Source organism: Kogia breviceps, chromosome 14 (assembly GCF_026419965.1).
Source record: "Kogia breviceps isolate mKogBre1 chromosome 14, mKogBre1 haplotype 1, whole genome shotgun sequence".
In the NCBI taxonomy this organism is placed as follows: Eukaryota; Metazoa; Chordata; class Mammalia; order Artiodactyla; family Physeteridae; genus Kogia; species Kogia breviceps.
This window is the reverse complement of record NC_081323.1, coordinates 6,947,736-6,961,831: the sequence shown is the minus strand read 5'-3', so window position 1 is coordinate 6,961,831 and position 14,096 is coordinate 6,947,736. Positions and strand designations below refer to the sequence as shown.

The 14,096-nt window shown below is 45.3% G+C and overlaps 2 pseudogenes; one reads left to right on the top strand and one right to left on the bottom strand.

Moving 5' to 3' along the window:
- Window positions 1-1,665: 1,665 nt before the first annotated feature.
- LOC131741033 (adenylyl cyclase-associated protein 1 pseudogene) lies at window positions 1,666-3,233 on the bottom strand (annotated as a pseudogene).
- Window positions 3,234-11,333: 8,100 nt separating this feature from the next.
- On the top strand, window positions 11,334-12,226 carry LOC131741032 (plexin-A1 pseudogene; annotated as a pseudogene).
- The last annotated feature ends 1,870 nt before the right edge of the window (window positions 12,227-14,096 follow it).

Here is a 14,096-nt window from a genome sequence, read left to right as displayed (position 1 = left end):
ACAACTTCCTCTGCACTTCAACAGGGCTGCCAGGTGAGCATCCCGACACTGGCCTGGAACAGCTGTTCAAGTGGTCCTGGGCAGTGGGCAGTGATTGTGTGTGCAGTTCTCTTGTCTGATGGGCCCTGGGTCTAGCACGCTCGGGGAGGAAACCACAAGCGCAAATGTTTGCCTTGCTGCCTGGGAGTCCTAAAAGCAGCTGCCTGCTGATTGATGATAACTCGCATAATGACACGGAGTGTTCAGATGCTGCCAGGCGTGAGCGAGACCCTGCGAGCTCCCCTGTGCAAGGCCTGGCTGGTTGGCCAAATCCTTATCTTGCAGCATGCAGGCAACAAAGACCGCAAGAGCCAGAAGGTATCTGATCCAAAGACGCCCACTACAACCCCAGTGGTTTTAACACGTGGAGAGAGCGAGGGAGCAGCTTGCAAAGTCCAAGCAGGGGCTTGGGGCTCAACAGGGGCTCAACACAGACATGGTGCCTCTATATCGGAATATCAGGATAGGATGTACTGGTATTTCTATATTTTATGGATAAAATGGAGTCTGTTATGGAGCTAGTAGAATTGGCTTCTAGAAACATTTCTTTTGTTTTGTTTTAGTTTTATTCTATTTTCTGTATAACTTTAAGTACATAAAGGTTCATTTCCACAGGCCTCAGGAAATGGGTAGAAATCACAGGACAATCTCTCTTCCCACCAAAAAAAATTTGCATATTTTGGTAAAGTGTTTGTCCTAGAGGAAAAAACTGAAATTTACAATAGCAATTCTGTGCAAGATTTTTACACAAGACCTAAAACCAGCCTGCAACGGAGACTTTAGCCCTCTGTTCAGGTGCCCAGACGGAAGCCAAAAGCTGTTGAGCATGACAGGGCAAAGGAAGCAATGAAGATGGGTGATGGGCACCTAGCGTGGGAGGAGAAAGGGAAGCCAGATTCCTGGGAACGGTGTGGTTTCCCTTTTTTCTCTCTCTCTCTTTTTAAGTCATCTCTGTAGGAAGGTGGTGGTCAGGGGCCCCAGAGAGAGGAAGGGTCCAAGACTCCTTTAGCTGGCCTGGGTGCAGGGCACCACCCCAGCAGCTAACGCGGGACAACGTACTGTCTCAGGTTCGGGCAGATACAGGGTGGAATGCAGAAGAAAAGGAATGCTTATAGGAAATCATTTTGCTTGGAATGCTAGATGGCCAAGCTTCAGCCTTTGGTGCTGTGCAACCCTTGCCTCACTTGTCAATAGTGAAAATTAGTTTAAGTTAGAAGAACCGACTAGAATCACACCAGGTTCTGCTACCTTCACGCTCATTGTTAGAAAAAGATTAACTTGTGTGAACGTTCTGATCTGTTAATTCCTGGGGACTGCTTCATTCTTTCCCAAAGACTATTTGTTGGTCAAATAACCCCAAAGGCTGAAAGCTAAAACACACCTGTCCTGATGTACAGTTCCTTAAGAATGGACTGGCTGTACGGTTGAGCTGATACGGAAAAGCCGCACCTTCCTGCAGAAGATCAAAGACCTGCTATCCCACCCCAGATCTCAGCCTGAGGTATATTTCAGTGAAGGCAGGTAGCTGTGCTTCTCAAAGCAGAGAAGCAGTTTAAGAGCAGAAAGGTAGAGGAAATCTAGAAAAGAACCATCTTGATACAGATTTATCCCACGGTGTGAGGGAGAAGGCAAAGAAGCCAGTGGCCCTTTGCTTATCCAGCAATTTCTGTCACTGTGGTGACCAACTTCTGCCCATTCCATACGGTCTTGAACTGCTCAGGGACTGGGAATTCATTGAAGTCACCCCCTTCTGTAGGAATGAGGACATTCGTCTCAGAAGATTTGGCACTGACTATCTCACAATCCAGGGAATTCTTGCTCAGGTAAACGTGGCAGCCATCTGTTTTGTTGATGGAAATGGTTGGCACTTTACCCATTACCTGAACTCTGACATCCCTACAATTGATTATCTCCACAGCGCCCAGCACGTCATCGAACACCAGACCGCGTTTCTTACAGTTACCTACTGTAGCAGAGTTACTTTGGCCCTTGATTTGCAATGTTGAGTTGACACACTTGAATGCGTAGCCACCTGTTTCAGCTCTGTGTCATCTGTCACCGGGGTGGAGACACTCTCCTGGTTTTCCACCCTCCACTTCTTGCCCTTCAGTTCAAGTAGAGCTGGCTCCTCCTTTGTGACTGGTTTGGGGCATGGGCTGACTCCTGGTTTAGATGCAGAGAATGGTTTGGGGCCTCTTCGTACTGGAGCACTGTGAGCGTTCAAGGCAGGGTTCTTCTGAGTCTTCATGTCATCACATACAAGTTTCAGGGCATGTGTGATGCTCTCCTCCTGATGAATCGGCGCAAACAGTGCCGAGCCGGAAGCAGACTCATCTGAGCCTGAACTGGTGGGGACTCGGGGGGAGGTGGGCCTGGGGGGCGGGAGGACCCGATCCAGCAGAGGGTCCAGATGGCAATCCACTCGGTCCTTTTGCCACGGCCCGGTTTTGCTCCAGGCCAGTCCAGTGGTTTGGAACTCTTTAATGTAAGCCTGCAGCTCTGTCCATGTACTCAAGTAAGCTTTGACCCAGCCCACATCTCTGTACTCCTTGAGGAGTCGATTTGTGTAAAACATGGCAGCATCATTCATTTCCTTCACTTAGGGACCAGACTTGGGAGCCATAGCCACCCAGCCCAGGGCCTGGATACCTTCACTGACAGCTGACAGGCGATTGAACAACTTGCTGCCTCGGTCCTTCTCCCGAAAGGTTATCACTTCTTGGATCTGCTCGGAGACGGGTGCCAACAAATCAGAAAGCTTATTGCCTGCTGGCTGCTGGCCTTGAGAGGCTGCAACCAAGAGCGCTCGCTCCAACTTCAGGCCTGTGTGGACCGTCTCCACATGCTTCTGCCCGTCTCCGCCAGTCTCTTTACCGATCTTGTCCTCTGCCGCAGGACCGGCCAACGGTGGGTCAAACACCTGCGCCCATGGAGTCGTTCCTGCTTTGGCAGCACTGCCTCTACACCCACGGTGCGTGTCAGGGGCATGGAGCCTGCCTTCAGGTGGCCCACCGCTCTCTCCAATCTTTCTACCAGAGTTTGCGTGTCAGCCACAATGTAGCACCTGCTCAGAGCTCTGCCTCACCTCGGGACTGTGATCAGCTGCTCCCCCTGGAAACATTTCTTAAGGAGATTTCTTCTTCTGGTGAGGCCAGATTCTAAGCCAGCCACACTTACGTTCATTACCTTCCCATAGGACTTGGCTCACTGGTGTGAAGAAAACTATGTAGTCTTTGAAATTAAAATGGCCTACCAAAGTGGTTAAAAGTGGCAACGAAAAGTGGAAGAATACCAATGTACAATCTTTTGCATCAGCATTTCTCAAATCACTCTGTTTCATCCATTTTTATTTCTACTGATTTACTTGAAAACCTTACCACTTGTGTTGCGATCCTAACAGGTTCCCTTGCCTGCGGTCTCACCCTGCTGTAATTTACTCTCCGCATGGCAGAGAGATTTCCCACAGTCCTCATGGGTCAGGTTATTCTTCTCATTGGCTCTCTTCGGTTGCCTGTGGCGGGAAATGTCCAAACTCTCTGTTACAGACTAGAGGGTGCATCGTGATTCTCCACTTCTCTCTAAATGCGGGTAAACCTCCTCAGCCAAGGGGCCTATAAGCTGCAACATGATCAGGTTTCTGTCTACATCTCCACAGGCAGGGGACCCTTCACTCTTTACCTCTCACGTTGTTCTGTCTACCCTGCCTTGGCCTGCCTTTTGTGTCGGTAGCCATTACATTTATCACATTGAATTCTGCAGAATGTAATTCATGAAAGATGTTAACTGGAGCTGTTAAAAAAATTGGTCAAAGAAATTTGAGAAATTGGTGAATATTAAATCACACTATCATACTAAAGTCTGAACATCTGTTCTAAAAAAAAAAAGCAGGTTTGCTTAACCAAACATTTCCCAAACATAGCTGAACTCAGAATACCTTTTTTTTGGAAACACACCTGGGTAAATCTGTTTCCTGGGTCAACGATCTGGAAAATTCACTCTTAAAGCTCTTTGCATCCTGGTCTCTCTTTTGCCCCCTCCCATATATACACTGATGTGAATTCTTCTGTTTTCCTTACGGCATATACTCATCACCCTTAGCACAGTGCTCTAACATTTACTATCTCAAGATTCCTTTGGATATAATTTGCAAAAAACAAATTCAGATGAGTTTTAGCAAATGGGAAAGATTTCATATTGGCAAATATAATGGTGGATGGCAATCTTGGTTATAACTTAGTAGTTCTCAGTAGAGGGTGATTTTGTCCCTCCACCTACTGTCCCCCAGGAGAAATCTGACAATGTCTGAAGACATTTTTGTTGTCACGACTGCAGGAAAGTGGTGCTACTGGCATCTAGTGCCAAGTAGAGGTAAGCACCCTCACCACCACCAGGAGGAAGTATTGAGCGCAAAATGCCAACGGTGCCAAAACTGAGAAACTCGACTAGATCCAAACACTCAAGTTATTAGGAATTCTTTGTTATTCCTCTCTCATTTCTTCTGTCAAAGCTTGATTTTATCTTTGTCTGCATAGCACGAAATATGCCTGGTGTCCATATCAGATTCCCTTAAATCTAGTTTTATGACCTAATAGAAGAAAAGTCTTCTTCACTAGTTTCAACCAGAAAAACATGCAAGAATTTATTTAATTGGTCCAGGTTTGATCATGTGTTCATTACGAAGTCACTCCCTGTAGATGTTACAATGATCCCAACATAGGCCACGTTCCCATCTTTGGGGAGATGGCATGAGAATTGGGCTGGGGTGGGCAAAACTGTATTAGACAAAAGCAACATTTATCACACTTTCTTAGAATTCACGTCCTCATTTTAAAAATAGAAATGATAATTTATTTCATAAAACATCATTGTGAGACATTTTTAATGTATCACGAGTCTAACAGAATGTTTGAAATGAGAGAGATGTTTAATAAATGGTAGATATGATTCGTAGATTCTTTTTAATGTTTTTACTGTGGCAAGAACACTTAACAGGAGATCAGCCCTCTTAACACATCCTTAAGTACGCAATGCAGTATTGTCTACTACAGGCACAATATTGTATGGCAGATCTCTAGAACTTATTCCTCCCACATAACTGCAATTCGATACCCTTTGAGAAGCAACTCCCCAGCCCCACTTCCCCCAGTCCTGGGAACACCACCCTTCTACTCTCTATTTCTGTAAGTCTGACTATTTTAAAGACTTCATATAAGCAGAATGGTACAATATTTGTCCCCCGTGTCCAGCTTACTTCACTTTAGCATAATGTCCTCCAGGTTCATCCGTGTTGTCATATATGGCAGGATTTCCTTCTTTTTCTAAGGCTGAGTAATATTACATTATATATATATATATATATATATATATATATATATATCTCACACTTGCTTTATCCATTCATCATCAACAGACATTTAGGTTGTTTCTATTTCTTGGCTATTGTGAATCATGCTGCAATGAACAAGGGAGTGCATGTATTTCTTACAGATCCTTATTTCAGTTCTTTTGGATATATGGCCAGAAGCACGATTGCAGGGTCATAGGGTAATTCTATTTTTTAATTTTTTGAGGAGTTTCCACACTTTTCCATAGAGGCTGCACCAGTTTACATTCCTACCAACATGTATTAGAGTTTTAATTTCTCCACATCGTCACCAATATGTGTTTTGTTTGTTTTGCTTTAAAAATAGACATTTTAACAGGTGTGAGGTGATATATCTCATTGTGGTTTTATTTGTATTTCTCTGGTGATTAGTGATGTTGATCACCTTTCCTTATACCTGTTGGTCATTTGTATTTCTTCTTTGAAGAAACGTCTATACAAGTCCTTTGCCCATTTTTTAATGACTATTTTGTTTTTGCTATTGAGTTGTAGGAGTTTCTTACATAATTTGGATATGAATCCTTATCAGATATATGTTTTGCAAATATATTCTCTCATTGTGTAGGCTGCCTTTTCGCTCTGTTGGTTGTTTTGTTTGCTTTGCAGAAGCTTTTTAGTTTGATGTAGTCCCATTTGTCTAATATTGCTTTTGCTGTTTGCGCTTTTGGTGTCATATTAATTGGTAGCTATTTAATGAGGATGCTGATTAGAAGACAAATAAGAAAGCAATATAAATAGTCAGTCTCTAACATGAAAAAGAAATCAATATCATATGTAGTCCAGAAATCAGAATAGAAGACATAATATTTATCTTTGGTTTTGATTTTTATTTTTAAGTGTCAGCAATTGGGCTTTTAAATTTGCTTGCTTACAAAAGTATACCACAAGCTGATAAAATATATCTGGTAACTGTGGTATCAGGAGTCCCTTTAGAGTTGTGAAATATACACAGTTTGAAATATTTGGTGTCAAGGTAGCATTTAAATCCTCAGACCAATTAAGTCTAATTAGTGAGTGAATAGTGATACTTTTCTTCAACAATGTGAAAGTTAAATTAAAACTTATTTTCAAATTAGGAGGTAACACCTACTACCTGTCAGTCAGTCAAATGTTTGTTTGAGCATCTGGTTAGGAAAAAAATAGAGATTAAAAATACTAACGTAAAGTCAAGTCTTTCTTATATTATGAGCATTATACTTAGATTGTACAAAAATCTTACTTTTTAAACCAGTACTGTGGCAAACCTAAAATAGATTTTTTCTGAAACTCATGAACAAGGTCTAGTTAAAGGTGTCAAGCATGTGTGAATTGTAGGTGACTCATGGGCTTGGAATGGCAGAAACATCCCATCGGTTGTTGCCAACTGAAAACAATCTCACTGTTCTCTCCAGCTATATTAAAATCACATAATATTTCTCCTGTTTTATGTGAGCTCCGGTGGAGAGCTATAAAAAGTAAACAGATAGGTAAGAGCCTGGCTACAGAGATTAGCACAGGAGGAAATCCTTACCATGGAAGTCAGCAAAGAAAGCCATCTTGTTGGGTATAAAAATCATGAGTAAATACACACAGGGTATACACACATATATGAAGAATATTCCAGGCTTCACCCACTGTGCTACAGAAGCTAAAATTTTGCTCACTGGGTTATGGATAACATATGAAGGGTGCTGTGCAGTGTAGAAACAAGGACATCAGAAATGGCCAACGTGAACCACATTTTCTGATGATCAATAAATATGGAGTAGGCTCAGTTTTATATTCAACTATATTTTTTTCTTTTTAAAATATCTTTATTGGAGTATAATTGCTTTACAATGGTGTGTTAGTTTCTGGTTTATAACAGTGAATCAGCTATACATATACATATATCACCATATCTCCTCCCTCTTGCATCTCCCTCCCTCCCACCCTCCCTCTCCCACCCCTCTAGGTGGTCACAAACCACCTAGCTGATCTCCCTATGCTACGTGGCTGCTTCCCACTAGCTATCTATTTTACATTTGGTTGTATATATAAGTCCATGCCACTCTCTCACTTCGTCCCAGCTTACCCTTCCCCCTCCCCGTGTCCTCAAATCCATGCTCTATGTCTGTGTCTTTATTCCTGTCCTGTCCTAGGTTCTTCATAACCTTTTTAAAAAAATTTTATATTCCATATATATGTGTTAGCATATGGTATTTGTTTTTCTCTTTCTGACTTACTTCACTCTGTATGCCAGACTCTAGGTCCATCCAACCTCACTACAAATAACTTAATTTTGTTTCTTTTATGGCTAAGTAATATTCCATTGTATATATGTGCCACATCTTTATCCATTCATCTGTCGATGGACACTTAGGTGGCTTCCATGTCCTGGCTATTGTAAATAGAGCTGCAATGAACATTGTGGAACACGACTCTTTGAACTATGGTTTTCTCAAGGTATATGCCCAGTAGTGGGATTGCTGGGTCATATGGTAGTTCTATTTTTATTCTTTTAAGGAACCTCCATACTGTTCTCCATGGTGGCTGTATCAATTTACATTCCCACCAAGAGTGTAGGAGGGTTCCCTTTTCTCCACACCCTCTCCAGCATTTATTGTTTGTAGACTTTTTGATGATGGCCATTCTGACTGGTGTGAGGTGATGCCTCATTGTAGTTTTGATTTGCATTTCTCTAATGATTAATGATTCAACTATATTTTTAATAAAGGCATGCAACAAATTAAGAACAAGTACTATGGACCCTACTATCCCATTTCATTACCCACATGAATAAATCGTCTTGGGTTGGCCTCTCCGATCACACCTTCTCCCTGCCCTTGCCCTTCTTGTGATTCAATATAGTGTTTCCAAGATTTATTAATGTTAATATATGTATCTTTAATTCACACAACCTATGACTTTAAAAAAATCATTAATATCTCTGCACCCCCTATCAATATACCTGTCACTGTGCTAAGCCATTTTACTTTTCCTAGTTTATATAAACTTATAATAAACTTGAGAATTGATATCATCTTTCCTATTTTCTTTTCTCGCATATTTGAGAAAAATGAGTCTTAGAGAATATAAACAACTTGCCAGGATCATACTCTGTAATACCAAGCAACAAATCAAGTTCAAATATTCAATAATATACTCAACCTTGGAGGATAAGTGTGTGCTGTTTGATTCTTTATAAAATATACTGTATGTTTCTATTTTTCTATGAAACAGAAAAATGATTTAATATAGTTGAATATTAGAGATAGCCATTGCACACATTGAAGTTTTCAGGTTTAAAGAATCAACAAGACCTCATTCCTGTATGTTACATGTACATACAGCTCCATAGTAGCAATTTTACTGCAGAAAGTGGTAAATAGAGAGCATTACTATTGACTATTTCACCTTGTGAAATATTCAAATTGGCTGTATACATGTAATTTTATGAATCCTGTATATTCAAGCCCATAATTAAGTGGGATCATTCACCATTTAAAAATCTGTTTTATTTAACACAAATATCATACTAAAGCAACTCCTCCTATCCCCAAGTATAGCCGATTATTAAATTTTGATGGTCACTTCCTATGTTCATAACAATCACCTTGTAACAATTCACATGTCTAAATTGTGTATGAAAGAATGTTTTAAAATTATTAAAGCCGATTTAAGAAACTACCACTTGTGACAGCAAAATAAACAAAAATTATTAATTCCTCAAAAGCATACATTTGAGAGATTGTATGAAAATTTTGTTTTGGTTGTGTTAATGTTTTCTTCCTACCCTTTCCCAACCCCTTCTCCCCAAAAAGAAATTTTTAGGACGAAGTTTGGGTACATACATGTACCAAGCTATATATTGATAAATGATTCACTCCTGGCACAAAATCTGTGTTCATAAGATATATATATACACACACACATACATACATACAGTTAGATGGCCACCTGTGTAATTTTCACCATGTCCTCTATAAATTATTCATCCCCTTTCTAGGTCAAACAAAATATATTTTCAAAGTATATATAAAATATCTTACTTTTCTTCATAAAAAAAGAAAGGAATTTAAAGTATTGATTTTTTTTTTTTTTTTTTTTTTTTTTTTGGCTGCGTTGGGTCTTCGTTGCTGCGCGTGGCGAGCGGGGGCTACTCTTCGCTGCTGTACGCTGGCCTCTCATTGCAGTGGCTTCTCTTGTTGTGGAGCACGGGCTCTAGGCACGTGGGCTTCCGGAGTTGCGGCTCGCGGGCTCTAGAGTGCAGGCTCAGTAGTTGTGGTGCAGGGACTTCGTTGCACTGCAGCACGTGAGATCTTCCCAGACCAGGGATCGAACCCATGTCCCCTGCATTGGCAGGCGGATTCCCCCCACCCGGGAGCCTTAAAGCATTGATTTTTACATTCAGGTCAATACTTGCTCTTTTTCTGAAGGAAATTTTCAGAAAGTCATAGCAATGGAAGAAAGAGGACTTGGGTTAGTCTTCCTGTAATGAAACTTTACATAGCCCACCTTAATCCTCAAACCACATTGCCACTGTCAGGACCACAACCCAGGGTACTAAATATAAATCAAATAGCGAGCACTAAGAGAACTGGAGCTCTCTGAAACCCCTCTGCCCGCTCACCTTCCCTCATTTATTCTTTGGTGCCTGCAATTCTGCAATTTAATATTCTTGTTTTCAAGTAAAGAGTAGGTTCTAACTGGCAGCCTCTGGACTTCAAAAGGTTGACAAAGGTAGTAGTGGGAAACAGAGTTCTTAGCATAGTGACTAAACGTATTAAGGCTTCTTTCTACATAGTGAGACTAAATTATATAAGTGTACTTGTTTGACTAGGAGTTTATTATCTCAAAGTTAAGTCATGCTTTTCAACCTTGGCAGTAATGACGTTTGGACCAGATAATTTTTTGTCTCGGGGGGGAGGGTACTCTCCTGTGTATTAGAGGACGTCCAGCAGCAGCCCTGGTTTCTACCCGCTAGATACCTGTAGAACTACCCCCCCCAACCCCGTCCTACTTCTAGCAAGCTGTGACAACTGAAAATCTCTCCAGACTTTGCCTAATGTCCACTGAGAACAGATTGCCCTGGAAAGCAAATCTCTCCAGTTTGAGAATCCTTGAAGCAGTCTTAATAAGAAACATGGACTGGAAACACTTCCTCTTTGTGCCTTTATTCAGAACATAAGCATCTTGTGGGCAGGGAGTTTGTCTGTTTTGTGCAGACCATACCCCGGAAACTTAGAACAGTGCCTGCCATATAGCAAGTAATGGGTAAATATTTGTGAAACTAATGAATGATTGAAATGTCCAACACAAATGATGCTCCATTTATAAAACAGAATATTATCCAGATGTTTAAAAATGAGGAGCTTAAGATGTTCATTAAAATGGTTAGGTGCTCATGAAATATTAAGTAAAAAAAGCCAATTTTTTTTTTATAGATCTTTATTGGAGTATAATTGCTTCACAATACTGTGTTAGTTTCTGTTGTACAACAAAGTGAATCAGCCATATGCATACATATGTCCCCATATCCCTTCCCTCTTGAGCCTCCCTCCCACCCTCCCTATCCCACCCCTCCAGGTGGTCACAAAGCATGGAGCTGATCTCCCTGTGCTATGCTGCTGCTTCCCAATAGCTAATTATTTTATATTTGGTAGTGTATATATGTCACTGCTACTCTCACTTCGCCCCAGCTTCCCCCTCCCCCTGCCCCCCATGTCCTCAAGTCCATTCTCTATGTCTGCATCTTTATTCCTGCCCTGCCACTAGGTTCATCGGTACCCTTTTTTTTTTTAGATTCCATGTATATGCGTTAGCTTACGGTATTTGTTTTTCTCTTTCTGACTTACTTCAGTCTGTATGACAGACTCTAGGTGTCAATTATAAAAAGTATGTCCAATTTATTCCTATTCTGTGGTATGAAAAAATTTACATCTTGAAGTATATGCAAAAATTGTGGCTGCCCAAGCAGACGTCCGCCTACAATATCTCCAACTCCTCCACCTTCACCAAGTCCCCCAACAGATAGGAGAGCATCCTGTGCACAGCCAGCTGCCCCGACAGCCGGCGCTCACGCACGTCCAGGATCACGCCCGACCTGGAGAGCACACCAAACCGTGGCACCTGGTCAAGAACCGCGGCCACCTGGACCAGCGCGAGGGCGACCACGGCAGCAAGATGGTTTGCGAGATCTACCTGACGCGGCTGCTGGCCACCAAGGGCACGCTATAGAAGTTCGTGGACGACCTCTTCAAGACCATCTTCAGCACACAGGGGCTCGGCCCTGCCGCTAGCCATCAAGTACCTGTTCGACTTCCTGGACGACCGGGCCGACCAGCACCAGATCCACGACGCGGACGTGAGCCACACCTGGAAGAGCCCCTGCCCCTGAGCTTCCGGGTGAACGTGATCAGGAACCCGCAGTTCGTGTTCGACATCCACAGGAGCAGCATCACGGAGGCCTGCCTGTCGGTGGTGGCCCAGACCTTCGTGGACTCCTGCTCCACGTCCGAGCACAAGCTGGGCAAGGACCCACCCTCCAACAAGCTGCTCTACGCCAAGGGCACCCCAACTACAAGGGCTGGGTGGAGAGGTACTGCACGGACATCGCCAAGATGCCCGCCATCAGCGACCAGGACATGCGCGTGTACCTGGCTGAGCAGTAGCGGACGCACCTGAGCCAGTTCAACAGCATGAGTGTCCTGCACGAGATTGCCCCTACATCAGCAGGTGCAAGGACGAGGTCCTGACGGCCCCGGAGAAGGACGCGCAGGCGCGGCGGCAGTGGCTCCGGGGAAGGTGGAGCAGGTGGTGGCCACCATGGCCCTGAGCGGCTGAGCCGCCGGCCACGGCTGCCTGGCCCGCAGGAGAGCGAGAGGGCCCTTGGCGGCGGCCCCCGTGCAGCGGCCAGAGCTGGGAGGCCCACGGAGGCAGCCTCGCCCCAGCCATGCCAGGTGCCCTGCGCTGGGGGCCGGGTGTGCAGTCCTGGTCCCCCTCGCCCTCCCTGTCCCCTTCCCGCCTGCGGGGTTCCCGGTTCTTAATTGGTGTGGGTGAGACAGTGCCTGCAGCACCCTCCACGCCCAGAGCTGCTCGCCGTGGGGCTGGGGAGCCCAGGTGTGGCCGGGGGCCTTCTCAGGACAGCGGGTGGCTGCTGAGGCCCCGGGGGTGAGGCAGGAGCCCTCCTGTAGGCAGAGGTTGGGCTGCCAAGGCCGGGAGAGTGGTGCCCGGGGGCTGGGAGGGGGCCAGCTGTGCCCAGCTCCCTAGGCAGAATCTGAGGGCTGCGCCGTGGCTGGCGGCCGGGCGGGGATGCTGAATGCCCAGGGCCCAGCCACAGTGAGCTGAAGTCCGTCCAGGCCGTCACCACCCACCTGCCACATGCCCCCACTCACCACTGCACCACCGCCACCATCCCCCGATTCACCGCGTGCTCTCCGTGGCCGAGGCCAGAGAGAGACCCCTGGCTCCTTCCTGTGGAGGGGCTGCAAGACGGCTCCACGCAGGGCCCAAGTGACTTCCAGAAGGACTTGGATCCTGTTCCGTCCTCAGGGTTGTGCCTCTGGGAGCCGCTGGGGCCTGGGCCTCCCGGTCACGGCTGCACGTTCCACTTATTCACTCCCCCCACCGCGCCCGCCCGCTCCCACTCCCGGGCTGAGCTCTCGTTTGTGGAGGTCCCGGGAGCGGCCCCGAGCGCCCTGCTCCCCCCTCCCCGGCCCCGACCTGCCTGCCAGCAGCGTCAGTCTGGCCCCTCAGCAGCGTGCTGGCCCCTGGGAGCGGGGGGACATCTGGGGACTGCTGCTCGTCTTTTAGGGGAGCAAGGGGGTCGTGCTGTGCTCCCACTGGCCCGGCCGGGAGCAGGATGCAGTGACCAGGGGCCCTGCAGAGCCGTCTGCCCACCTTGAGCTCAGCAAGCAAGAGAACACGTTTTTAATTAAACAATCTGTACATATATATCTCTCTATATACGTATATAGAGATAAATATGGCTCTAGCCTGTCTCCAGCCGCAGTGGGGTCCTGTACAGTTAACTGGAGAAGGAGAGATTTTACACTTTAGAGTAAGAGAATTAAGGGAGCGGGAAAGCAATACCGAATGGTCGTGGAGAAAGTGGCCAGAGCTTCCCCCTTGCGCCGGAGCACCCCTGAGGCCTCTGTCCTTGACCTGAGGGTCCTCCTGTTTTGTTTTGTTTTGAACACCTTTATTGGAGTATAGTTGCTTTACAATGGTGTGTTAGTTTCTGCTTTATAACAAAGTGAATCAGTTATACATACACATATGTTCCCATATCTCTTCCCTCTTGCGTCTCCCTCCCTCCCACCCTCTCTATCCCACATGAGAAGGAGAGGACTTCGGCTGAGAGCTTCCCGGGCGCGGGTGGATTCCTGCATGACTGTGGTAGCGTTTAGTCTGACTTGATCTTTTTAAAACTGCCAAGTGTTGAATACTAGAGGTTGTTAGGGCTTTTTTTCATGTTTTTAAATTAATCAGTCACTTGTGAAGGCAGTGGCCTGTCCCCTTTTCAATTCACTTTTTCGACGGTACTACATATCCCCGCGGACTTTCAGGGGCAGCTAGCTGTGGCCGCCCATCTTGGGTCCCCCCCAAGCAGCTTGAGCCAGACCGCACACCGCCGTCAGCTGAGAAGCTGCCCCCTCGCGGGAGGAGGGGTGAAACCCGCCACCTCCTGACTCAGGAAGCTCCTGGATTGGGG